This window comes from Eschrichtius robustus, chromosome 4 (genome assembly GCF_028021215.1).
Source record: "Eschrichtius robustus isolate mEscRob2 chromosome 4, mEscRob2.pri, whole genome shotgun sequence".
NCBI classification, from domain to species: Eukaryota; Metazoa; Chordata; class Mammalia; order Artiodactyla; family Eschrichtiidae; genus Eschrichtius; species Eschrichtius robustus.
The window spans coordinates 49,604,815-49,629,352 of NC_090827.1; the positions used below are offsets into that span (position 1 = coordinate 49,604,815).

General features: G+C 41.8%; 1 protein-coding gene across 7 annotated transcripts in view; it reads right to left on the reverse strand.

The window, feature by feature from the left end:
* Positions 1-24,538, reverse strand: part of AFF1 (ALF transcription elongation factor 1) — a 206,178-nt gene that overhangs the window by 157,053 nt on the left and 24,587 nt on the right. The window contains exon 1 of one of the 7 annotated variants that reach the window (XM_068542683.1): positions 21,548-21,636. The exons of the other annotated variants lie outside the window; for them this stretch is intronic. The gene's annotated coding sequence lies outside the window, so the exon portion shown is untranslated. Of the gene's footprint in view, positions 1-21,547; positions 21,637-24,538 lie in introns of those variants that run through there. 7 annotated transcript variants of the gene reach the window in all.

The following is a 24,538-nucleotide window of genomic DNA, read 5'->3' on the forward strand; positions in this document are numbered from 1 at the left end:
TAAAGTTTAAAAAAAAAAACAAAAAAAAACCAGACGCATGACCAAGTCATTGAACTGCAAATAACCTTTCAAGGGTCTACAATAGGTCAAAATTTATCTCCACGCAATACAAAGTCCACCACCACCCAGGTCGGAGCATTTTATAAGTATTTAATCCTTACAATGACCTGACGAGGTTGCTTCTACCATCATCTCAGTTTTACAGACAAGGAAACTGAGCCACAAAATGATTTAAAAAAACAAAAAAACCTTGTCCTAGCTATCGGGCATGGGACCATCAGATGCTGAGCTATGAGCCCAGTTCTGGCACCAGGGCCCTTTTCATAACCACCCACTTCTCTGCCTCATGTCCTGCCTCTGGGCTCCTTGCACTATAAAACTTCGGTGATATCAAACTACTTTTAATTCTGTGAACACAACTCAAATTGTTTCAAACCTCTGGGCTTCTGCATAGAAAGCCCTCACCAAACCCTTCCACTGCATGGCAGTAAAAACTCTGTGTGCCCCTCCCATGATCAAAGTATCTTTTGTTATATCCCTCCATCACTGAGTTTATCACAATGTATCATAACTATTCATCTGCATTTACATTCCTACACATAAGTCTCCTATACTTACCCTACGATAATTAACCTTTACTACGCTTCACTGTAATTACTTGCTTAAATGTCTTTTTAAAAATGTCACCTCCGGGCTTCCCTGGTGGCGCAGTGGTTGAGAATCTGCCTGCCAATGCAGGGCACATGGGTTCGAGCCCTGGTCTGGGAAGATCCCACATGCCGCAGAGCGGCTAGGCCCGTGAGCCACAATTGCTGAGCTTGCGCGTCTGGAGCCTGTGCTCTGCAGCAAGAGAGGCCCGCGCACCGCGATGAAGAGTGGCCCCCGCTTGCCACAACTAGAGAAAGCCCTCGCACAGAAACGAAGACCCAACACAGCCATAAATAAATAAATAAATAAATAATGTTAGCTGTTTAAAAAAAAAAAAAAATGTCACCTCCTTAGAGAGGCCAATCCTGACTCTTTATTTTGTCTAAAATTGATTTTCCTACACACCCAAGTTACTTGCTTTTTCAGATCAAAGATTTCCCCCTGCTTATAGTATTTCTCACAGATCAATTTTTAAAATTTGATTTGTCTCCCCCACTAGAACATATGCTTCATGGGGGCAGGAAGTATAACTGTTTCTGTCAGTATATTTTCAACACCTAACCCTAGGACATAGGAATAAATATTTGTATATCTGCCTCCTTACACTATTAAATCCTTAAAAAAAAAAAGACTGTCTTAATGAGTTTTGTATCCCGAGCACACAGAACATAGGAAGCCCTCAATAAATGTTTGTTGAACTGAAACCAAATAAAGGTTAAGGCAGGAAAAACAGAATTTCCCCAGGAAAAAAAGGAGTGCTGGAAGACCATTTCAGGCCTGGAAACAATATGGTTAGAAACACAGGGGCGGGGTTGGAGGGGGGAGGGGATTCCCCGGCGGTCCAGTGGTTAGGACTCTGGCGCGTTCACTGCGGAAGGCCCAGGTTCAATCCCTGGTTGGGGAACTAAGATCCCACAAGTTGCACAGCGCAGCCAAATAAATAAATAAAAATAAAGTCAGATTGACTAGAAAGATGATGCTACAGTTAACGTAGTTTAAAAAAAGAAAGAAAGAAACACAGGGGGCACAGGAAGATGTGGCTTTTGGAGGAAAACGGTGAAAACTAGAAGGAGCCCGAGAGATGTAGGGAAAGCACTTAAGAGGTGAGTGCCCAGCAGGCTGCAGACGCCTGCAATATTTTTCCTTAGGCAGCAGTGATCTAGCAGAGTTTTTAAAGCAGTCGTGGTTTTAGAAAGATTCTTCCAGTAGACACAGGGAATGGCAAAGGCAGTAGTTAGCTGGAGGTGCAGGAACTGCAGCCGATTGGGAAAATCCAGGCAGCACAGTCAAAAGCATTCACAAGACGACAGGCAAAGAAAGAGGGCCTGGAATCTGAGACCAGAAAGGACGGCAGAATCTCCCACACCACAACCTGATAGCTTATTCTTTGTGTCATGACCCCCATCTTTAGCTAGTGAACAAAGTTATTTTCTGAATGTAACCCATGTGACCAAAACATTACATCCAGCTTTTTCTTTTAAGTGTATACGAAATGCTTTCCTGTGGTTTCACATTGTTAGCTTTCAAGATACTCGATATGAATACTGTTAATTAGAAGAAATACCACCCTTTCAGGAAATCACAAGTTAGCAATTCTTGATGGCATTTCCTGTCTAATCCCTTCATCTGTACTTCAAATCTTAGAAGAAAAGCAACTTCATAGTAACCAAAATGACAATGGTGGAACAGCCAGAAGAAGGAGACTGTATTTAATATAAATCCCTGCATTTATAAAAACTCTAAAGTTTAAGTAGGACTAAGTTGAATTTTGCCACTGCAGTGCTTCAAGCAAAACGGTATGACTCCAAAGCCCCCAGAAGAAAGTAAAAATGAGTCAGGATAATTGTGGTTCTCAGCAGAAAGACCTTACACAGGACATGTCACCTCCTTCTATGATCCTGTAACACTTTATTGCCACTTCCATCAGAGCATTTATCACACAGTTTCATAATTTATCTGTGTGCCTATCTCCCTGGCTAAAGAGACAGGGACCCCTTATATCTTGATCATCTTTGAGACACCAGATTTTAACGTACCATCTGACATAGGAAATGTTCAATAAATACTTGCTCAATGCATGAATGAATGAATGAATTAAAAAAACTAAAAAGGGACTTCCCTGGCAGTGCAGTGGTTAAGACTCCGCACTTCTACTGCAGGGGGTGCGGATTCGATCCCTGGTCTGGGAACTAAGATCCCACATGCCTCATGGTGCGGCCAAAATATAAAAAAAAAAAGGGGGGGGGGGGGCAAAGCTTTCATATGAAAAACTTTCTTAGTCATCATTCTGATTCTAGGAAATAAAGCTAAGCAAATCTGTTATTTGGATACTTCCTATCTCTTTACCAAATCAATCTCCTTCCAGAAATAATAAGGGAAAAGGTAAGCTGCTGTACTAGGCTAAATATCTGCGTTAAAATTTGGGGGCCACACAATAATTTGCACACTTCTTTCTTTTCCCTGCTATAAAGGATGTGGTAATTTAAGAAAAAAAAATAGAGATTTTTGGAGGCAGAATTGGGAAGCCCTATGTAAAATTCAGTGTAATCTACTAAGGAACTGTGCAGATTATTTCTACAGTGCCTCACGCTCTCACCCTGCCCTGCTCCAAGCAGCTGCAGCAGCTGGGTGTGATGGGCATGGGACCCAACCTAACTGGTCTCCCGGCCTCCAGCCTATGCCAGCTCCACATTTTGCTGCCAAACGAACCTCCCTACAGGGCAGCCCGGGATTAACAGAACCAGAATGAGATGTGTCCCCCGCCCTCCAGCACTTCCATGCAGCAGCGCACTCCTTCAAGTTGATTGCAACATCAAGGCCAGAAGCCTCAGGGGTGTTTCTGACCTCCCAAACCAACTGGTATAAATCCTAGAGCTTCACCGTTTCCAGTTTTCGTCTATCCCTTCCCTTCTTTCCATTCACCCTGCTTTCACTACTCCCTCTTCTAGGGCTACCAGGCCTAGCCTAGATCAGCTACAACCAAGAGAAATATAACAGGGGCTACAAATAGTAATTTAAAATTTGCCAGCAGCCACATTAAAACGGTAAAAGAAACCAGTGCGGTAAATTTTAACGTTTTATTTAAAACCAATATATCCAAAAAGTGTTTTCATTGTTTAACTTGTAATCAATATAAAGTTATTGGTGAGATCTTTTACATTTTTCTCCAGAGCAAGTCTTTGAAATCTGTGTGTACTGTATGTTTCCCAGGACATGAGGACTGGTCTCAACTCAGACCAGTCACATTTCAGGGGCTCAACAGCTACATGTGGCCAGTGGCTGTGGTACTGAACTGTAACAGTGCAGGCTTAGATGGAATGACCCCACTGCACCACCGCCTCCGGCTTTTCACCTCTCAAAAATACTTTAATCCAGCTGTAACAGACCATTCCCCCTAAACCTCTTTCCTTCCATGTCACTCCTTTGGCTGTCCCTTAAGCATGTCTTCTCTGCTTCTCTCCAAACTTTAATACCGGGTTCAAGTGCTACCTCCTTCATGAAGCTTATCCCATACCCTCCCCTCATAATCCATCTCTATCTCCTTTGCACTTCCATGTCATCCTTGCAAGTCTATAACAACATCGGTGCTTTTGCCTGTGCTACCCAACAGATCGTAAACTCCTTAAAGACACAGTATTGCTATTTATATTATAGCTCTCAAAGAACGCAGCACAGTGCTTTGCACACCGAAGACCCCTGATAAACTTCTAATGAAGTGACTTCTTTAAGTTACTAGCCTTATACAAGAGAAGTGTACCCTTAACGTGAATGCATGCCCGAGGTACAGCTAGTTTCAAGGTAAACTAAACTACTGCTCAATACCCGTTGGCAACACAAAAGCTGAATGTTGGGTGCATCCCAACTTAAGCTCAGAAAAAGTGACACTAACTCACACTCTGATCCAGAATTTTAGCCAATGTCAGAGATCAGAAGCATCATCTTCATGGAAGAAGAGGACTGAGGCCAGAACCCCTGGACATTCTACACAGCATCATGGGCCATGTTCACAATAATTAATTACAGATCTAACTATTAAAAATAACATGCTCTAAAAACATGCTAGAAAATGGAAACTCCCAGATTGGATACCTTATCTGTGTAACAGAGTGCTGAAGTAACAACTAGGAACAGTCAGGACCTGGTCCCTACTCTGTAGTGTTTTATGTTCCTGTACCAAACCTTTGACTTTCTCTATGTGTGAAATGAGAGGGAAGGATACTCTCCATCCAAGGCAGGGATAGTTTCCCCTAAACTGCTTTTGCTCACACCTACCATGTCGTAGACATTTAGTGCTACTCCTCTGGTCAAAACCCTCAAGCAAGGGCTTCCCTGGTGACGCAGTGGTTAAGAATCCACCTGCCAATGCAGGGGACACGGGTTCGAGCCCTGGTCCGGGAAGATCCCACATGCTGCGGAGCAACTAAGCCCATGCACCATAACTACTGAGCCTGCGCTCTAGAGCCCGCGAGCCACAACTACTGAGCCCACATGTAACAACTACCGAAGCCCGCGCGCCTAGAGCCCGTGCTCCACAACGAGAGAAGCCACCGCAATGAGAAGCCCGCGCACTGAAACGAAGAGTAGCTCCCATTTGCCACAACTAGAGAAAGCCTACACGCAGCAACGAAAACCCAACGCAGCCAAACATAAAAATAAATAAATTTTTAAAAAAAAACCCTCAAGCGGCTTTTCATCTCACTCCAACAACTTTCCAACAGCGACAGGGCTCTCTACAGTCTGGCCTCCTGCTAGCTCTTTCAGACCTCATCCAACTACTCTCCCCCCTCACTGGCTGCCTTGCTGAGTACACACTGCCTGAGGGCCTTTGCACATGCTCCCTCTGCCTGAAAAGTTTCCCCCACTCCCAGATCTAGTCATCTGTCTGGCTTATACTCCTTCAGGTTTTTGCTCAAATATTACCTTATCAGAGAGGACTTTCCTGATGACTTGACAGAAAATAGCACAACTTTTCCTCATACACCTGACACTACTTATACCCACCAATCCTGCTTTATAACCCTAACCTGTTACATGTTTACTCTTTGTCTACATTGGACATAAGCTCCAGAAAAGTAGAATCACATTGGTTTTATTTGCTGCTATAGCCTCATTGCCTGGAGTGACCAGTGCCTGGAATGCAACAGGGACACAAATATTTATTGGCTGAACAAGTGAATGTGCAATATTCTAATTTTCTTAAGGAAGTGGCAGAACGAGGAACCATTTCCTTTTCAAATAATATTTCAGAAACCATTCATTTTAATATCTTAACCCTAACTACAAAATTAAGACATGCACATCATGAAAAAAATTACCCTTAAATGTATAAATTTTTTTTTTAAATTATTCCACTCATCAACCTGAATAATTCTATTCCCAAGAAAATTAGCACTGCAAGGGTTGGGGCATGTCCTTTCAGAACCATTTTAATGCATGTATGTCTAGATAGATAGAACTCTATATTCCTATCCATAAAAATAGACCATATCTTTGATTCTATTCCATAATTTTTATATATTACATCATGCTATGTTGATACACACAGAATTATCTTATCCTTCTTAATAGCTACTTAATTTTCTATTTTGTAGGTGTATCTAATGTAGAATCTAATCTCCTATTAATGAACTGATTCGAGCGTCTTTCATTTGAAAAGGACCCTCCTCCCTCTCAAAAAAAAAAAAAATCTCAAACCAAATAATTCACGCTCTGGCCAAGACATTAGGATCTCACCTACACATCCAGAGCCAGAGCAGAAACTGATGCACATTAATGAAGGAACAGGGAGGCACTCCATGCAGAGGGTACCGCATGAGACCTGAGACCAATGAACACAATCTTCTGCTCTCTACCAAATGGCCCCTTCACTCTCTGTTTTTCTTCACAATTCAACAAGCACTTATAAAACACAGATGATTCTGGGCCCACTGTGCCATCTCTCTGTCTTCTGCTCCTTTTTTCCCCTTCTGAAAGATGGATTATCTCAACCCAGACTAACCCCCACATAGATTTACACCTATTGATTCTCCATCACCCATGTGTTATGCAAAAGGGATCCGTAGAGGGTCCCCCGAGACGCTCCAGGGCAGACTTTATTTCCTAAGCTGCCTTCGTGATTTATACAGCAGTTTCTCCCCCTCTTCTGTCCCCAGCAGTGATCGCAGAACAGGATGTTGCTCATAAATCTTTTCCCTCAGCTAACCTACCACCCACTGACCAGCTTATTTTTACAAGAGTTGCCATTTCCCATACTCCCCTAGTGTAAGCCCCCTATGTAAGGTCTCAAAAGTGTGGTTCCTAAGACAAATACTCTATGTTATCGCTTACATGTGGAATCTAAAAAATAAACAAATGTATATAACAAAACAGTAACAGACTCACAGATATAGAAAACTAGTGGTCACCCTGGGGAGAGAGAAGGTGGGGGGCAAGATAGGGGTAAGGGATTAAGAGATACAAACTACTATATATAAAATAGATGAGGGACTTCCCTGGTGGCACAATGGTTGGGAATCTGCGTGCCAATGCAGGGGACACGGGTTCGAGCCCTGGTCCAGCAAGATCATACATGCTGCGGAGCAACTAAGCCCGTGTGCCATAACTACTGAGCCTGCACTCTAGAGCCCGCAAGCCACAACTACTGAAGCCCGCGCACCTAGAGCCTGTGCTCCGCAACAAGAGAAGCCACCACGATGAGAAGCCCGTGCACCACAACGAAGAGTAGCCCCCACTCACTGCAACTAGAGAAAGCCCATGTGCGGCGACGAAGACCCAATTCAGCCAAAATAAATAAATAAATAAAAATTAAAAAAAAAAAGAATGTTGGCATGGCAACATTAATTATAAAAAAAAAATGAGCAACAAGGATATAGTGTACATCATAGGGAAATATAGCTATTGCTTTGTAATAACTTTAAATGGAGTATAATCTATAAAAATATTGAATCACTATCTTGTACACCTGAAACTAATATTGTAAATCAACTAAACTTCAATTTTTAAAAAAAAAAAGTATGGTTCTTGGGATGGGCAGAGACCTCAGGGAAATGTCATACTTCTGCCACTGTGAGTGCAGAAAATTCTACAAGGGGCTATGAAGGAATGTTGATATATTTCAAAGCACATCCTAAATCCAGGGAGACAAAAATAAGGCAAATCACTAAGAGGGCATTACAGGCTTCCCTGGTGGCACAGCGGTTAAGAATCTGCCTGCAGATGCAGGGGACACGGGTTTGAGCCCTGGTCCAGGAAGACCCCACATGCTGTGGAGCATCTAAGCCCATACGCCACAACTCCTGAGCCCACGTGCCACAACTACTGAAGCCCGCGTGCCTAGAGCCCATGCTCTGCAACAAGAGAAGCCACCACAATGAGAAGCCCATGCACCGCAACGAAGAGTAGCCCCCAATCGCCACAACTAGAGAAAGCCCGCACACAGCAACGAAGACCCAACGTGGCCAAAAATACATAAATAAAATAAATAAATTTATATTTTTAAAAAAGAGGGCATTACCATTTCTTGATGGGTAGAGGCCAATTCTTACTCATCTTTAAGTTATTTAATTACTTTATTGAATATCTTCTGAGTCTAGATACAATGCCAGCCCTTGGAGACACAAAGATGACAGCTCTTAATCAGCTGTTCAAAGACAGAAATTTGTAAGGAAGATAAACATAAAAGCAATTTAAGAAATAAATGCCATAATAAAAGATTTTATCTTTCAGAGGCAGTGGTCCTTTACTGCTGGAAAGTGAGAGGAAAAGGTAACTGAACCAGCAGTTGAACAGCATCAGATGCTCTGAACCACTACAGTCTATTCTCTTGGCCCCCAAGATAACACTCTCCTGGTTTTCCTCCCACTTCTCTGGCAGTGTCTTCTCAGTCTCCTTGAGCCTTCTTGCTACTCAGTTTCCTGTTCCTAGGCATTTTCATCCTCTTTCTCTCCTTAGAAATCTCATGTACAACTCTGATTCAATTTCTACAGAATAAATGTGTATCTTGAGCCCAGACCTTCCCCAATGAGCTCCATTCTAGGATGACCAATTGCCCACTTGACACCTCCACATGCAAGGATTTTCACAGGCATCTCAAACTAAACTCTCCCCCAAAGAACATGTACCACCTTCAGTGTTCCTCATCTTAATCACAGCATCTCCCAGTAACAAAGCCAAGTGGTTGGGAATTGTTCTTGATCCTTCTCTTTTACTCATCCTTTACATCCAACCTACCTGCATATCCTTTTGTTGTTATTCTTGTTGTTGTTGTCATTGTTGTTATTTCTCCTCAATTATCCAGAATCTATTCTGTTCTCTCCAGCTCTCCTGTGGACTACTTAATAGGCCCCCAATTGGTTTCTGTGCTTCCACTTCTGCCCCACTTGACAAGTGACCATTTAAAAGCAAACCTACCGATTGGTTCAAGATGGCAGAGTAGAAGGACTTGCTCTCACTCCCTCTTGTGAGAGCACCAGAATCACAACTAACTGCTGAACAATCATCGACAGGAAGAAACTGTAACTCACCAAACAAGATACCCCACATCCAAAGACAAAGGAGAAGCCACAATGAGATAGTAGGAGGGGCGCAATCACAATAAAAATCAAATCCCATAACTGCTGGGTGGGTGACTCACAAACTGGAGAACACTTATACCACAGAAGTGCACCCACTGGAGTGAAGGTTCTGAGCCCCCCGTCAGGCTTCCCAACCTGGGAGTCCGGCAACGAGAGGAGGAATTCCTAGAGAATCAGATTTTGAAGCCTAGTGGGAACTGATTGCAGGACTTGGACAGGACTGGGGGAAACAGAGACTCCACTCTTGGAGGGCACACACAAACTAGTGTGCACACTGGGACCCAGGGGAAGGAGCAGTGTCCCCAGGGGAGGCGGAACCAGACCTACCTGCTAGTGTTGGAGGGTCTCCTGCAGAGGCAGGGGGTGGCTGTGTCTCACCGTGAGGAAGAGGACCCTAGCAGCAGAAGTTCTGAGAAATACTCCTTGGCGTGAGCCCTCCCAGAGTCTGTCATTAGCCCCACCAAAGAGCCTGGGTAGGCTCCAGTGTTGGGTTGCCTCAGGCCAAACAACCAACAGGGAGGGAACCCAGGCCCACCATCAGCAGACAAGCTGATCATTCAAACAGAAGGTCCAGCTGCAACAGGCAGCTCTACCCACCACCAGTCCCTCCCATCAGGAAACTTGCACAAGCCTCTTAGATAGCCTCATCCACCAGAGGGAAGAGAACAGAAGCAAAAAGAACCACAATCCTGCAGCCTGTGGAACAAAAACCACATTCACAGAAAAACAGACAAGAAGAAAAGGCAGAGGGCTATGCACCAGATGAAGGAACAAGATAAAACCCCAGAAAAACAACTAAATGAAGTGGAGATAGGCAACCTTCCAGAAAAAGAATAATGATGGTCAAGATGATCCAAGACCTTGGAAAAAGAATGGAGGCAAAGACTGAGATGGTGCAAGAAATGTTTAACAAAGACCTAGAAGAATTAAAGAACAAACAAACAGAGACGAACAATACACTAACTGAAATGAAAAATACACTAGAAGGAATCAATAGCAGAATAACTGAGGCAGAAGAACAGATAAGTGACCTGGAAGACAAAATGGTGGAATTCACTGCTGCAGAACAGAATAAAGAAAAAAGAATGAAAAGAAATGAAGACAGCCTAAGAGACCTCTGGGACAACATTAAATGCAACAACATTCATGTTATAGGGGTCCCAGAAGGAGAAGAGAGAGAGAAAGGACCCAAGAAAATATTTGAAGAGATTATAGTTGAAAACTTCCCTAACATGGGAAAGGAAATAGCCACCCAAGTACAAGAAGCGCAGCGAGTCCCATACAGGATAAACCCAAGGAGAAACACGCCGAGACACAGAGTAATCAAATTGGAAAAAATTAAAAACAAAGAAACATTATTGAAAGCAGCAAGGGAAAAACGAAAAATAACATACAAGGGAACTCCCATAAGGTTAAAAGCTGATTTCTCAGCAGAAACTCTTCGAGCCAGAAGGGAGTGGCACGACATATTTAAAGTGATGAAAGGGAAGAACCTACAACCAAGATTACTCTACCAAGCAAGGATCTCATTCAGATTCGATGGAGAAATCAGCAAAAGCTAAGAGAATTCAGCACCACCAAAGCAGCTCTAAAACAAATGCTAAAAGAACTTCTCTAAGTGGGAAACACAAGAGAAGAAAAGGACCTACAAAAACAATCCCAAAACAATTAATAAAATGGGAATAGGAACATACATATCGATAATTACCTTAAACGTGAATGGATTAAATGCTCCAACCAAAAGACGCAGGCTCGCTAAATGGATACAAAAACAAGACCCATATATATGCTGTCTATAAGAGACCCACTTCAGACCTAGGGACATATACACCCTGAAAGTGAGGGGATGGAAAAAGATATTCCATGCAAATGGAAATCAAAAGAAAGCTGGAGTAGCAATACTCAAATCAGATAAAACAGACTTTAAAATAAAGATTGCTACAAGAGACAAGGAAGGACACTACATAATGATCAAGGGATAAATCCAAGAGAATATAACAATAATAAATATATATGCACCCAACATAGGAGCACCTCAATACATAAGGCAACTGCTAACAGCTCTAAAAGAGGAAATCGACAGTAACACAATAATAGTGGGGGACTTTAACACCTCACTTATACCAATAGACAGATCATTCAAACAGAAAATTAATAACGAAACACAAGCTTTAAATGACACAATAGACCAGATACATTTATTCGATATTTATAGGACATTCCATCCAAAAACAGCAGATTACACTTTCTTCTCAAGTGCACATGGAACATTCTCCAGGATACATCACATCTTGGGCCACAAATCAGGCCTCAGTAAATTTAAGAAAACTGAAATCATATCAAGCATCTTTTCTGACCATAACGCTATGAGATTAGAAATCAATTACAGGGAAAAAAAAGTAAAAAACACAAACACATGGAGGCTAAACAATACGTTACTAAATGACCAAGAGATCACTGAAGAAATCAAAGAGGAAATCAAAAAATACCTAGAGACAAATGACAATGAAAACACGACGATCTGAAACCTATGGGATGCAGCAAAAGCAGTTCTAAGAGAGAAGTTTATAGCAATACAACCCTACTTCAAGAAACAACAAACATCTCAAATAAACAATCTAAACTTACACCTAAAGAAACTAGAGAAAGAACAACAAACAAAACCCAAAGTTAGTAGAAGGAAAGAAATCATACAGATCAGAGCAGAAATAAATGAAATAGAACCAAAGAAAACAATAGCAAAGATCAATAAAACTAAAAGCTGGTTCTCTGACAAGATAAACAAAATTGAGAAACCATTAGCCAGACTCATCAAGAAAAACAGGGAGAGGACTCAAATCAATAAATTAGAAATGAAAAAGGAGAAGTTGCAACAGACACTGCAGAAATACAAAGCATTCTAAGAGACTACGACAAGCAACTCTATGCCAATAAAATGGACAACCTGGAAGAAATGGACAAATTCTTAGAAAGGTATAACCTTCCAAGACTGAACCGGGAAGAAATAGAAAATATGAACAGACCAATCACAAGTAATGAAATTGAAACTGTGATTTTAAATCTTCCAACAAACAGAGGTCCAGGACCAGATGGCTTCACAGGTGAATTCTATCAAACATTTAGAGAAGAGCTAACACTCATCCTTCTCAAACTCTTCCAAAAAAACTACAGAGGAAGGAACACTCCCAAACTCATTCTATGAGGCCACCGTCACCCTGATACCAAAAGCAGACAAAGATACTACAAAAAAAGAAAATTACAGACCAATATCACTGATGAATATAGATGCAAGAATCCTCACCAAAATACTAGCAAACACAATCCAACAACACATCAAAAGGATCATGCACCATGATCAAGTGGGATTTATCCCAGGGATGCAAGTATGCTTCAATATATGCAAATCAATCAATTTGATACACCATATTAACAAACTGAAGAATAAAAACCATATGATCATCTCAATAGATGCAGAAAAAGCTTTTGACAAAATTCAAGACCCATTTATGATAAGAACTCTCCAGAAAGTGGGCATAGAGGGAACCTACCTCAACATAATAAAGGCCATATATGACAAACCCACAGCAAACACCATTCTCAATGGTGAGAAACTGAAAGCATTTCCTCTAAGATCAGGAACAAGACAAGGATGGCCACTCTCACCACTATTATTCAACATAGTTTTGGAAGTCCTAGCCATGGTAATCAGAGAAGAAAAAGAAATAAAAGGAATACAAACTGGAAAAGAAGAAGTAAAACTGTCACTGTTTGCAGATGACATGATATGATACATAGAGAATCCTAAAGATGCCACCAGAAAACTACTAGAGCTAATCAATGAATTTGGTAAAGGTGCAGGATACAAAATTAATGCACAGAAATCTCTTGCATTCCTATACACTAATGATGAAACATCTGAAAGAGAAATTAAGGAAACACTCCCATTTACCATTGCAACAAAAAGAATAAAATACCTAGGAATAAACCTACCTAGGGAGACAAAAGACCTGTATGCAGAAAACTATAAGACACTGTTGAAAGAAATTAAAGATGATACCAACAGATGGAGAGAAATACCATGTTCTTGGATTGGAAGAATCAATACTGTGAAAATGACTCTACTACCCAAAGCAATCTACAGATTCAATGCAATCCTTATCAAATTACCAATGGCATTTTTTACGGAACTAGAACAAAAAATCTTAAAATTTGTATGGAGACACAAAAGACCCCAAATAGCCAAAGCAGTTTTGAGGGAAAAAATCGGAGCTGGAGGAATCAGACTCCCTGACTTCAGACTATACTACAAAGCTACAGTAATCAAGACAATATGGTACTGGCACAAAAACAGAAATATAGATCAATGGAACAGGATAGAAAGCCCAGAGATAAACCCATGCACCTATGGTCAACTAATCTATGACAAAGGAGGCAAGGATATACAATGGAGAAAAGACAGTCTCTTCAATAAGTGGTGCTGGGAAAACTGGACAGCTACCTGTAAAAGAATGAAATTAGAACACTCCCTAACACCATACACAAAAATAAACTCAAAATGGATTAGAGACCTAAATGTAAGACTGGACACTATAAAACTCTTAGAGGAAAACATAGGAAGAACACTCTTTGACATAAATCACAGCAAGATCTTTTTTGATCCCCCTCCTAGAGTAATGGAAATAAAAACAAAAATAAATAAATGGGACCTAATGAAACTTAAAAGCTTTTGCACAGCAAAGGAAACCATAAACAAGACGAAAAGACAACCCTCAGAATGGGAGAAAATATTTGCAAACAAATCAATGGACAGAGGTTTAATCTCCAAAATATATAAGCAGCTCATGTAGCTCAATATTACAAAAACAAACAACCCAATCCAAAAATGGGCAGAAGACCTAAATAGCCACTTCCCCAAAGAAGACATACAGATGGCCAAGAAGCATATGAAAAGCTGCTCAACATCACTAATTATTAGAGAAACCCAAAGAAGACATACAGATGGCCAAGAAGCATACGAAAAGCTGCTCAACATAACTAATTATTAGAGAAATGCAAATCAAACTACAATGAGGTATCACCTCACACCAGTTAGAATGGTCATCATCAGGAAATCTACAAACAACAAATGCTGGAGAGGGTGTGGAGAAAAGGGAACCCTCTTGCACTGTTGGTGGGAATGTAAATTGATACAACCACTATGGAGAACAGTATAGAGGTTCCCTAAAAAAACTAAAAATAGAATTACCATATGACCCAGCAATCCCACTACTGGGCATATACCCAGAGAAAACCATAATTCAAAAAGACCCATGCACCCCAATGTTCATTGCAGCACTAGTTACAATAGCCAGGACATGGAAGCAACCTAAATGCCCATTGACAGACGAATGGATAAAGAAGATGTGGTACATATATACAATGGAATATTACTCAGCCATAAAAAGGAACGAAATTGAGTCATTTGTAGAGACATGGATGGATCTAGAGACTGTCATACAGAGTGAAATAAGTCAGAAGGAGAAAAATAAATATCATATATTAACACATATATGTGGAACCTAGAAAAATGGTACAGATGAACCAGTGTGTAGGGCAGAAATTCAGACACAGATGTAGAGAACAAATGTATAGACACCAAGAGGGGAAAGCGGCAGGGTGGTGGGGGTGGTGGTGTGATGAATTGGGAGATTGGGATTGACATATATACACTAATATGTATAAAATGGATAACCAATAAGAACCTGCTGTAGAAAAAAAATAAAATAAAATTCAAATAAAAAAAGAGAAATAAAAAAAAAATAAAAGAAAACCTACCATTAACCTACTTAAAATTCTTTGATGGCTTTCCATTCCCCTAAATATAAAGTCTAATTTTTTAGCATGGTCCCCAGATCATTTCCTGGCCTGGTGCTCTATGCTCCAGCTATACTGAAATTCACTAAGTTCCTCAAAAGGACCCTATTTTTTTTACCCAAATCTTCTGAAGTATATTTTCTTTTACCCAGAATACATTTCTCTTCTCATTCCACCACCGAACTTTTTCAATTGATTAACTCTTCAACATACATTAATTTTCTGCCTAACCACCACTTCCTCCAAGAAGTCTTCCCTGATTATTCCCTAAATCTACATTTAGGTGCCCTTCCTGTATGTTGCTGTAAAGGTCATACTTTCCTGATGGCACTTATGGATGAATGCATGAATGAATGAATGAATGGAGCAGGGACGGGAGGAAGGCATAGCATATGCCAAGGCATGGTATTTGAAACACAAAGGCCTACATATGGAATTGTGAGAACTTCTGTACAGCTAGGCAGCAAGGCTGGGGGAAGGACAGGAGTGATGGGAGATGAGACTTGTAGACAAGGTTGAGGCCCACGGGACACAGGGTTTGAATGCCACATTAAAGGAATCAATCTCTAAATTGTAGGTGATAGGGAGCTGTGGAGGTTTCTCAAGTAGAGGAGCAATGAACTTAGGGGAAACCCCCTAACATAATAAACTTTCTCCCACTGAGGAGCAATCAAGTTAGGCTAGGAGATAATGACTAGCACTTAGAGGCATAAAGGAATATGCTCAGGGAAGTGAGGGCACTCTGGAAGCAGTTCTGGCTCAGAAAATCAGTTGGGGGAGTCACCTGGGCTGGGGGTGAGGTGGTGGTGAAGCCATGATGAGGACTGTGTGGGAGAAAATTTGTGGTGTAAGAAGGAAGCAAGGCAGAGATAGAGGTCTAAGAAGTGACTTGCTTTTATCAGGTGGGAAAAAAGGAAGTTTCATGTGAAAGTGAAAGGGGCTAATCAGAATGGTAAGGAGCTTATAAGCCAGGATGAATGTCCCAGAGAGGGGATCAGGGAGGGAGGAAGGAATGTCCACATCGTGTGTCCAATTTACTGTGCTGCGCTCTGCATACAGTAGGTGCTGAGCATTTGCTGAAGTGTAAAATAATACACTGCAGCACCTCTGTTCAAGCTACATATATTCTAAATTTTTTTTTTTTAGTATTTATTTATTTATGGCTGTGTTGGGTCTTCGTTTCTGTGCGAGGGCTTTCTCTAGTTGTGGCAAATGGGGGCCACTCTTCATCGCGGTGCGCGGGCCTCTCTTGTTGCGGAGCACAGGCTCCAAACGCGCAGGCTCAGTAATTGTAGCTCACGGGCCTAGTTGCTCCGCGGCATGTGGGATCTTCCCAGACCAGGGCTCGAACCCGTGTCCCCCGCATTGGTAGGCAGATTCTCAACCACTGCGCCACCAGGGAAGCCCTAAGCTACATATATTCTAAAGAAGCTGCATATATTTCCCAGATTATCAAGTCACTCTCTTATTACAGAAATTGTCACCTCAGGGAGTTGGGGAAGATAAAAAGCACACCCACCCAAAATATAGTTTTTTGACTACATTTCAAAAAACGCCACACCCACTCCCTGATTCGAAGGATGCCAGGTGTGAAACCTTTTGAAAAGAAACAAGATCTTCTTCATACAAATTATTACTCTCTACTTTTTCAAATTGGGGATTTTAATGTATCCTCTGTCTTCATAAAGGAGAGAAATGTTGCTTTAGTGTGAAAAGGTCATCTGCGTGGGTGTGAGTGGGGTGGGGGGAGGGGTGCAAAGAATCGGGCAATGACAGACAAATGCTGATGGAGAAGATTGGGCCTGGGCAAGGGAAGGCAGATGCAAATACCCAGGAGCTGAAGTCGGCACATCTCAGAGGTTCAACTAGCAGACTGGGCCAAATAAATCTTTAGGGATCCACAAATGCCCATTAGCCTCATACTGATTCCACATATCAATATTTCCTTTCTATGAGCCATCACGGAGCACCTATCTTCAAAATGCAGGCAATATTCCTGGTCTTCTGGCTACGCTGCTTTCCTGGATGTAGGCTTACGATGCCAAAGGAAGAGAGAAAACATTCCCCCTATGGGCTGCCGGCTTCACTCCTCCTCCCTCGCTTGTGGGTTGGAGACAACAGGCTCAGCAAGTGCCTGCGTAGAGCCTGAACGTTAACTCGAGTCTCATAACCCAACCCCGAAACAGACAAAAACGCCATTGCAAGATGACTTTGACAGATTAGCCTGAAAAGTGAAATGCAGGTGACTTTTAAGCACCATTGGTTATAAGGCTTGCTGTGCTTTGAAGCAATTTGTTTTTAAAAGGTCAATGAAGACAAATAGGGAGCAGTAAATTATTGTTTACACAATTCTGAAGACTTTATACACGGGCCTTAACATGTAGTTTTCAACAGTTGGGTCAACAAGCAATTGCCTCAACAGCTACAGGATTTCACAGAAACACCAAGTTAACCCATTAGTAATAGAGCAAGAACTTTGGGCTGTTTTTCCAAGAAAAGGCAAATAAATACCCATCATAACCATCATCCATCCTCCATCTCTATGACAGCAACAACTACAATAGCCGCAAACTCAATCATTCATTAATGGCTGGTTATTTGCAAAGCACAGAGATAATGCTCAAAGATTAAACAGACCTCCAGTGTGAAAGAAATACACAATTTACACAGATGTGTGATGTAACACTGAGACTGAGGGAAATGAGCACTAGAGGTCATATTAGCCTAGGTCTAATCAGGAGAGAGAAACCACACGATAATGTGAACAGAAGTGTAAGATAAAAAATGTTAAACTATGATGGGGAAAAACTATCAAGAAATAAGGAGAGACTCTAAGAGGTACCCTGGGCTGAGAGACGGTACCCAAGGAGAGATAAACTTTGAGTGGGGAGGGTCACTCCCCGAAACTGAAGTTGAGCTCTCGTCGTTGGCGAAGGTATGGTTGCAGCCCACTGGATGGCAGAGTTGTTCACTGGAACTGGTTCATACTAGCTGAGCAGCAGGAAACAGTTCTCTGGGGTACAGGCAAGCTGAGGCTGATGGGCATACAGAGAGAGCGGGGTGCCTCTGTGGGCGTGAGGTCTGGAGTGTGCCAGTGACTGCACTGAGAGGACCCAGGCAAGTAGCCAAGAGACTGCAAGCTCTGGGGCGCTGGGCTGGGACGGAGCATCACTGGGTGTCTGCACACGCGGCACAGTGTGCATGCTCTCAATGACAGTGTACAGCAAGAGTAAGAAAGAGCAGCCACCACAACCCTGAAGAGAATCTCTCTAACTGCAGCAATGTCCTTCCAGCACCCTCCACTGACCAAGTGTAACACCATGCTGGCTGTAAAGGAGAAAGGCCTAGAGTCCATTCTAGCAGAGCAGGTACTAAAGGGTGAATTTGGAGACAAGAGGCGTTAATTGAAATGTGGCACGGAGGTAAAGGAAAGGATAGGAGTGCACAAAAAGAGTAATGAATTTCTTGGGTGATTAGAGTTTAAAAGAGATGACATTTCAGCTGAACATTAAAGGATGGGTAAGATTTGGGTGGGGGAGGAATGAGTAAGAGAAAACTCATTCTCTTGAGAGGAGTTTTACTATTGAAAGGAGTTTTACTATTAACTCTGGGATCTTCAGCAAACCACTTAACCTCTTCAAGCCCACCTACCTTATAAGATCTGTATGAGATTAAAATGCAACAGTGAATTGTGAATAAACTTTGAATAAAGTTTAAAGCATTAGATGAAAACCACTTGATGGTAATACTTTCACACAGTAACTAGAATGCAAGTGCTAGTGTGAGTTCTTATCAGGTTAATCTATCCCCACCCCAGTTCCCTCCCTCCCCATCCTTTCCCCCTGGTTCCTAGCAGACACTTGTGACATAAAGGCTTCACAAGTCTTTGCTGAATGGATGAGTGAGTCTTGAATTATCTTAACAGAGAAGACCTTCCATTTAAAGTCAAACAAACTGGACTTCCCTGGTGGCGCAGTGGTTAATAATCTGCCTGCCAATGCAGGGGACATGGGTTCGAGCCCAGGTCCGGGAAGATCCCACATGCCGTGGAGCAACTAAGCCCGTGTGCCACAACTACTGAGCCTGTGCTCTAGAGCCTGTGAGCCACAACTACTGAGCCCGAGTGCCACAACTACTGAAGCCCGCACGCCTAGAGTCCATGCTCTGCAACAAGAGAAGCCACCACAATGAGAAGCCCGCGCACTGCAACAAAGAGCAGCCCCCACTCCCCGAATCTAGAGAAAGCCAGTGCGCAGCAACAGAGACCCAACGCAGCCAAAAATAAGTAAATAAATACGTTTTTAAAAATAAATAAATAAAATTGCAAAAAAATTTTTTAGAAAAGTCCAACTAAAGGAAATGCATGATTTCTTATTTACTTAACACAAAAGGGTAGAAAGTATTACTAATTAAATATCTACTTTCTCTACACAGTTAGGCACACTTATCTTGATGTATACCCTAAACTATATCTTAATGTAATATTGTAATAGGAAACATGAAATGAGGGTTTTACTGAGAAATGAATTCAGAGTGTCATCAACCATTTTAAATTGCCCAAACTCTTAATTATATAAATTCCAAAATAACAACAACAACAAAAAAACAGTCTCATAATCACCTGAGCCCACAGTCAGGAACATTTGATTAAGCAGTTCACACACTGCCAGACCTTGGTCACAGACCAGGATCTCTGAGCTGGGTCTCAGAACAGGGGTAGGGAATTGGGGAGGCAGGCTGCTTCCCAATACTGCCCAATGGAGCCCAAACTTTTAAACCTCCTAGGGACTTTAAGAACATCATTGAGGTCAAATTCTCTGCACCCTGAACACTAAAATGATCAAAGGCAGGTCAATAGAAAGGGGAGAAAATTAGTATTTATTAAATACTGACTCAGTGCAGGCACTTGGTTTTAAAAAATGCATTATCTCATGCAGTTCTCATTATTATTCTTATTTTACAGGTGAAGGAAGTACAGTTTGGAGAGGTTAGGAAAATTGCCCAGCATTACACATCTAGTTGGGACTAGAATTCAAGCCCAAGTCTCACCAATTTCAAAGCAAAATCACTTTCCCTTGAACTCAGACTGCCCCTCCAAGTGGAAATTTAACAGCAGAGTCTCAGCGAGCCTGTAAAAATTGTTCTCCTTACCTCAGTCACTACTGTAGGTTGGAAACATGAGGACAGAAAGGAAAAGTAACAATGATATTAAGAACTATTCCAGGGACTTCCCTGGTGGCGCAGTGCTTAATAATCCGCCTGCCAATGCAGGGGACACGGGTTAGAGCCCTGGTCCGTGAGGATCCCACATGCCACAGAGCAACTAAGCCCGTGCACCACAACTACTGAGCCTGTGCTCTAGAGCCCAGGAGCCACAACTACTGAAGCCCGCATGCCTAGAGCCCATGCTCCGCAGCAAGAGAAGCCACCGCAGTGAGAAGCACGTGCACCACAACAAAGAGTAGCCCCCACTCGCCACAACTAGAGAAAGCCCGTTCACAGCAACGAAGACCCAACGTAGCCAAATATAAATAAATAAATAAATAAAAAGAACTGTTCCAAATATCTTCCCTTCTCACTCCAATCACTGACTGTGCTCTCAACTCTTTGTCCTTTACAAGGAACACATATTTTAAGATATATTTTCTAGACAAGTAAGGTATATTCCCTGCTCTCATTTATTAAATACACTGTCTCTTTGAAAATCAACACCTCCACCCTTAAATTAAGGATGATTTCATATCTCAGTTATCAAGTGCTCACTGAGGGAAAGTAAATTTCTGCCAGATGTTGAAAGATAATCTAAAATGAAACCTCCTACAACTTCTAACCGTTGAAAGCTTGAGTTATTCACAGGGTCACCACCTGACATCTGTGCAATGCTCCACAGACTGCAAGTTGCTCTCAGGGAGAGAGCACACATCACCTCACCGCAAGCATGAAAACAGCTCTAACTTATCTTAGGATGGGCACCACCTCCATCCCTCAATTTTAAACATTTATTTATTTGGCTGCGCCAGGTCTTAGCTGTGGCATGTGGGATCTTCATTGCAGCGTATGGTATTTTTAGTTGTGGCATGCAAACTCTTAGCTGCAGCACACAGGATGTAGTTCAGGGATCAAACCCAGGCCCCCTGCATTGGGAGCGCAGACTCTTAGCCACTGGACCACCAAGGAAGTCCCCATCCCTCAATTTTAAAACTAATTCATCCTTTTCCAGCCAGCAGCTCATTAGTCACCCCTATCCCCTCCCATCCTTTTTTTTCCCCACCCCACCTTCCACACCCCAATGTAAAGCTTTGTTCCTGCATTACAAAAAGATGAATCAGACTTTGAAGGCTAGCGGGATTTCATTGCAGGACAGGACTGGGGGAAACAGAGACTCCACTCTTGGAGGGCACACAGAAAGTAGTGTGTGCATCGGGACCCAGGGTAAGGAGCAGTGACCCCACAGGAGACTGAACCAGACCTACCTGCTAGTGTTGGAGGGTCTCCGGCAGAGGCGAGAGGTGGCTATGTCTCACCGTGAGGACAAGGACACTGGCAGCAGAAGTTCTGGGAAGTACTCCATGGCATGAGCCCTCCCGGAGTCTGCCATTAGCCCCACCAAAGAGGCCGGGTAGGCTCCAGTGTTGGGTCGCCTCAGGCCAAACAACCAAGAGGGAGGGAACACAGCCTCACCCATCAGCAGACAAGCGGATTAAAGTTTTACGGAGCTCTGCCCACCAGAGCAACAGCCAGCTCGACTCACCACCAGTCCCTCCCATCAGGAAACTTGCGCAAGCCTCTTAGCCTCATCCACCAGAGGGCAGACAGCAGAAGCAAGAAGAACTACAATCCTGCAGCCTGTGGAACAAAAACCCCATTCACAGAAAGACAGACAAGATGAAAAGGCAGAGGGCTATGCACCAGATGAAGGAACAAGATAAAACCCCAGAAGAACAACTAAATGAAGTGGAGATAGGCAACCTTCCAGAAAAAGAATTCAGAATAATGATAGTCAAGATGATCCAGGGCCTCGGAAAAACAATGGAGGCAAAGATCGAGAAGATGCAAGAAATGTTTAACAAAGACCTAGAAGAATTAAAGCACAAACAAACAGAGACGAACAATACAATAACTGAAATGAAAAATACACTGGAAGGAATCAATAACACAGTAACTGAGACAGAAGAACGGAGAAGTGACCTGGAAGAGAGATTGGTGGAATTTACTGCTGCAGAACACAATAAAGAAAAAAGAATGAAAAGAAATGAAGACAGCCTAAGAGACTTCTGGGACAACATTAAACGCAACAACATTCACGTTATAGGGGTCCCAGAAGGAGAAGAGAGAGAGAAAGGACCCAAGAAAATATCTGAAGAGATTATAGTTGAAAACTTCCCTAACATGGTAAAGGAGATAGCCACCCAAGTCCAGGAAGCGCAGAGAGTCCCATAAAGGATAAACCCACGGAGAAACAGGCCAAGACACATAGTAATCAAATTGACAAAAATTAAAGACAAAGAAAAAATTTGGAAACAGCAAGGGAAACACGACAAATAACATATAAGGGAACTCCCATAGGTTAACAGCTGATTTCTCAGCAGAAACTCTACAAGCCAGAAGGGCGTGGCATGACATATTTACAGTGATGAAAGGGAAGAACCTACAACCAAGATTACTCTACCCCGCAAGGATCTCATTCAGATTCGATGGAGAAATCAAAAGTTTTACAGACAAGCAAAAGCCAAGAGAATTCAGCACCACCAAAGCAGCTCTAAAACAAATGGTAAAGGAACTTCTCTAAGTGGGAAACACGAGAGGAGAAAAGGACCTACAAAAACAAACCCATAACAATTAAGAAAATGGGAATAGGAACATACATATCGATAATTACCTTAAACGTGAATGGATTAAATGCTCCAACCAAAAGACGCAGGCTTGCTGAATGGATACAAAAACAAGACCCATATACATGCTGTCTACAAGAGACCCACTTCAGACCTAGTGACACATACAGACTGAAAGTGAGGGGATGGAAAAAGATATTCCATGCAAAGGGAAATCAAAAGAAAGCTGGAGTAGCTATACTCAAATCAGATAAAATAGACTTTAAAATAAAGATTGTTACAAGAGACAAGGAAGGACACTACATAATGATCAAGGGATAAATCCAAGAGAATATAACAATAATAAATATATATGTACCCAACATAGGATCACCTCAATACATAAGGCAACTGCTAACAACTCTAAAAGAGGAAATCGACAGTAACACAATAATAGTGGGGGACTTTAACACCTCACTTATACCAATAGACAGATCATTCAAACAGAAAATTAATAACGAAACACAAGCTTTAAATGACACAATAGACCAGATACATTTATTCGATATTTATAGGACATTCCATCCAAAAACAGCAGATTACACTTTCTTCTCAAGTGCACATGGAACATTCTCCAGGATACATCACATCTAGGGCCACAAATCAGGCCTCAGTAAATTTAAGAAAACTGAAATCATATCAAGCATCTTTTCTGACCATAACGCTATGAGATTAGAAATCAATTACAGGGAAAAAAAAGTAAAAAACACAAACACATGGAGGCTAAACAATACGTTACTAAATGACCAAGAGATCACTGAAGAAATCAAAGAGGAAATCAAAAAATACCTAGAGACAAATGACAATGAAAACACGACGATCTGAAACCTATGGGATGCAGCAAAAGCAGTTCTAAGAGAGAAGTTTATAGCAATACAACCCTACTTCAAGAAACAACAAACATCTCAAATAAACAATCTAAACTTACACCTAAAGAAACTAGAGAAAGAACAACAAACAAAACCCAAAGTTAGTGGAAGGAAAGAAATCATAAAGATCAGAGCAGAAATAAATGAAATAGAAACAAAGAAAACAATAGCAAAGATCAATAAAACTAAAAGCTGGTTCTCTGACAAGATAAACAAAATTGAGAAACCATTAGCCAGACCCATCAAGAAAAACAGGGAGAGGACTCAAATCAATAAATTAGAAATGAAAAAGGAGAAGTTGCAACAGACACTGCAGAAATACAAAGCATTCTAAGAGACTACGACAAGCAACTCTATGCCAATAAAATGGACAACCTGGAAGAAATGGACAAATTCTTAGAAAGGTATAACCTTCCAAGACTGAACCAGAAAGAAATAGAAAATATGAACAGACCAATCACAAGTAATGAAATTGAAACTGTGATTTAAAATCTTCCAACAAACAGAGGTCCAGGACCAGATGGCTTCACAGGTGAATTCTATCAAACAGTTAGATAAGAGCTAACACTCATCCTTCTCAAACTCTTCCAAAAAAATTGCAGAGGAAGGAACACTCCCAAACTCATTCTATGAGGCCACCGTCACCCTGATACCAAAACCAGACAAAGATACTACAAAAAAAGAAAATTACAGACCAATATCACTGATGAATATAGATGCAAAA